Below are 4,582 nucleotides of genomic sequence, written 5' to 3' on the forward strand. Positions count from 1 at the left end.
AGGCTTTTATGATCCGAGAAGATAGTACATTTCACCCCATAAAGGTAGTGCCTCCATATTTTCAAGGCGAATACAACCGCCGCCAGTTCAAGATCATGAGTTGGATAATTGCCTTCATGTTGCTTGAGTTGTCTCGAAGCGTAAGCAACGACTTTACCCCTTTGCATTAACACACACCCTAAACCTTGATGAGAGGCGTCCGTATACACCACCAAATCATCCGTTCCATCCGGTAATGTCAACACCGGAGAATTTGAGAGCTTTTCTTTTAAGGTTCGAAACGCTTTTTCTTGCTCTTCGCCCCAGATAAACTTTTCACTCTTCTTTGTTAGCTTCGTCATAGGAGAGGCTATCTTGGAGAAATCTTGGATAAATCTCCTATAATACCCAGCCAAACCCAGAAAACTTTTTATTTCGCTTGGATTCTTCGGGGGTACCCAATTCATCACCGCATCTACCTTGGACGGATCCACATGGACACCATCCGCATCGATCACATGACCCAAAAATTGTACCTCTCTAAGCCAAAAGGCACACTTTGAGAACTTTGCGTATAACTTTTCTTTGCGAAGCGTTTCTAATACATCACGTAAATGGGAAGCATGCTCTGCTTCACTGCGGGAGTATATTAGGATATCGTCGATAAAAACGATTACATACTTATCAAGCATATGTCGGCACACCCGATTCATTAAATCCATAAACGCAGCTGGCGCGTTCGTCAGTCCAAAGGACATTACCAAAAACTCGTAATGTCCGTACCGCGTTCGAAACGCAGTCTTTGGCACATCCTCTTCTCGTACGCGTAGTTGGTGATAACCCGACCGCAAATCGATTTTTGAAAACCAACTTGCCCCTTGTAACTGATCAAATAGATCATCGATTCTGGGCAACGGGTATCGATTCTTCACCGTCAATTTGTTCAACTCTCGATAGTCGATGCACATTCGCAACGAACCATCTTTCTTCTTCACGAAAAGTACGGGTGCTCCCCATGGTGAAACACTTGGTCTAATAAAACCCTTATCGAGCAACTCTTGAAGTTGCGTCATCAATTCTTTCATTTCGGTTGGGGCCAACCGATAAGGAGCCTTAGCTACCGGTTTTGCACCCGGGTTTAGCTCTATTTTAAATTCTACTTCTCGTTCGGGCGGGAGGCCCGGTAGGTCTTCCGGAAACACATCCGGATATTCATTTACCACGTTCACATCTTCAAGCTTTGGGACACCTCGATTGGTGTCAATCACATAAGATAGATAAGCTCTACCCCCGTTCCTCACATGTTTAGCAGCTTTAATTAGAGAACACAATTTCGACTTGATGACTCTATCTCCTTGAACACTTACCCGTTTCCCCCCCGAGGTTAATATATGAATGACTTTCTTTTCACATTGTATCTCAGCGTGGTTTTGGGCAAGCCAATCCATTCCTACAACTACTTTGAATTCCCCCATGTACATCGGGACAAGATCTATACTAAATTCCTCATCTTCGATTAAGATCTTACAGTTTCTACAAATATCATGTAACAAATAGCTCTTACTATCAGCAACTTCTACTTCTAAGGGTACTATCATCTTTTCAAGCTTAAACGATGGGTGAGCTAACAATTCATTAGAAATGAACGACCTACTAGCCCCGGAATCAAATAAAACATTCATAGGCATGGAATTCACCAAAAATATACCTGAAACCACGTCCGGGCTAGCTTTAGCTTCTTCCGAGGTTAACTGAAACATCCTTCCGCGAGCCTTGGGGGGCTCGTCCTTCCTTCCATCTCTCTTTGTTCCTTGTTGGAGTTTCGGGCATTCCGCTTTAATGTGCCCCGTTTCATTACAATTATAACACGCCTTAGGGTTTTCGGGGCACCTATAAAACGGATGTCCCTCACGTCCACATTTGTAGCACCCCTTCTTTCCTGACAAACATTCACCCGAATGATGCTTCCCACACGTCTTGCAAGTCGGAATTTCACTACTTGCTTTCCCTTTCTTGCTTTGATCTTGATATCTTGCCTTTTTCGATGGGCTTGCGTTGGTAGGCTTCTCCGCTACCCTTTTCTCTCCCCGTTCAACCTGCCTTTTTATCTCAATTTCTCTGTCTCTTGCCCAATCAATTAGTTCATTCAACGTTGCACACTTGGAGGGATTTACAAATTCTCGATATTCAGCCTTTAGCATAGCATGGTAACGTACAATCCTTTGCCTCTCCGTCCCCGCTATCTCTTCACAGAACTTCACCCTTTCAAGGAACTTGTTGGTTATCTCGTCAATCGTTTCATCCTTCTGTCTGAGACGCAAGAAGTCTTCCTGAATCTTATCAATTGCGGATTGTGGACTATAATATTTCAGGAATGACTCCTTGAATTCTTGCCATGTTAACAACTGTACTTTATCATCCCCCAATTCCTTCGAGTATGCATCCCACCAATCTTTTGCTCGAGATTGTAGGAGGCCCGTGGCAAACATTACTTGATCTTCCACTTCACATCTACTTCGTGTAAACACGGCTTCGGTGCTTGAAATCCACCTTTGGCAAGCTATCGGATCAACATCCCCTTGGTATGGTAAGGGATTACATGCCATGAACTCTTTGTACGTACATCTTCGTTTGCTTTTCTTCACTTGCAATTCACTAATCATTTCTTTCAATTCTTCCACCTTAGATGTTACCGAGGTATTAACTATCTCCAATACTTGCCCCTCGACTTCCTGAGCTAATCGGGGTATACTTGCCTCAATTGCTTTCTTTACCTCTTCCACAACCATAGTTCTTATCTCATTTCGGCGTGCTTCATCGTCATCATTCACGTTCACCCTATCAGCCATCTACATAAAACATTCGGTACATTCATTAGATTTCATTTCATATTTGCCAACGTCATATTTCAACATCATTTATCATGACATTTCCCATTCATTAATCGTACTTCATGCCTTGTCGTCGTTGACAATCGTATCGTGTCGTTCTTATCTTATCAAATGTTTCTTCTCAACATTTACATGTACTTTCCCTCGAGTTTAAATCATCTAATACATTCAATTTCATGCATTCTCGTTGTATATCGAGCTACTCTTGCGACTTGATAAGCATTATTAGAGTTTGAGGGTTTAAACTAAAGTTTTTGTTACTACATGCGGTCTCGGTAAGCTTTGGTTGCCCTTCCCTAGCTCACGATTGCAAGAAAAAGAGAAAAAAAAATTTCATATCTGGTCGCCACCGTAAGCTACGGTGGCCACCGTAGCTTACGGTGGAAGAAGGAGGCTTACGGTGATGCTTTACTGTCTTACGGCAGAATTTTGCAGCCGCACGGTCGTGCGTCCATTTGCACAACCGTGCATCACCTAGAATGTTGGAAACCCTGGCAGTGCACAAGCCCGTGCACTGTCTTACTCGGGAACGCACGTTCGTGCGACCAGTGCACGACCGTGCACCGTGCCCAGTTGCTTAATTGCTGCTGAAAATTTCCCAGCCAACCCAAGTTTCACAAAAACGGACATAACTCATTCGTTATTGATCCGTTGTACACGATTCTTTTTCCCACGCGTCCGTAATTTAATTACGGATCCGTTTATCACTTCGGGTCGCATCAAAAGCTGATTTATAAGCAAACGGCTTATAAACCCCTTTATACATTATTTGACCCGTTCTAACCCCAAACTGAAACAATTCATTCCCTAACATTTAATGACATTTCGAAACTAATTATTCATACTACAAAAGAAAATTTTCAACTTTAAAAAAAGTACTTACTTGCTTTGCGCCGCGAAACGAACACACATTTCCTCGCGAGCTTTCGGTTTGAGTTTAAGCACTTGATGCTTAAATCCCTCAAACCTAGGCTCTGATACCAACTTGTAACGCCCAATTTTTTTTTTTTTTTTTTCACATTTGACACTTAACATAAACGTCCACTTGTGAAGCCCCAAATTCATCATTCGACAAATCGACATACAATTTCTCTCACAATTTTACCAAAATTTTGACATGACCCGTTCGTAATAGGTACCTTTTCCCCTGTTTTAACAATACCATTACTATTAATACTACGACACTTACCAACATAATCAAAATTACAACCGTATATGGTTCGCCATGAACCTTTTGTACAAGCTACACAAGTTTAGTATCCAAACTTTCTACTAACAAACTAGACACATACAAAATGACATTTACTAATCAAAATGGTAAGATAACCCATCAAACAAACAACTTAGACCGGAAGCGCTTAGAGTCGACATTTCGTGTGTGTGTTCGGTTCGGGCGCGCCGCATTCAAGCAAGAGATTTACCTACATTTCATAACGGAAACATTATTAGTTCAAACACATATTACTTCAAAAATCCTTTAATTACCTATCATTGTTCAACCCGTTAACATGTCTTGTTACCTTAATAGCATCCATACTTCCAATCGGAAGTATCCAACATATCACTTTCCGAATCATTCACCATGAATCATTAAAGGCCACACTTTTCATATACTTACATCATTCGACCCGTTATGAACCTTTACAATAATTCCATAGAACCAAATACCACTTTTCGAAAAGTTACATTAAAGTAAATAAAGTTCATATGAA

The sequence above is a fragment of the Helianthus annuus genome, chromosome 2, assembly GCF_002127325.2.
Source record: "Helianthus annuus cultivar XRQ/B chromosome 2, HanXRQr2.0-SUNRISE, whole genome shotgun sequence".
Classification (NCBI taxonomy): domain Eukaryota; kingdom Viridiplantae; phylum Streptophyta; class Magnoliopsida; order Asterales; family Asteraceae; genus Helianthus; species Helianthus annuus.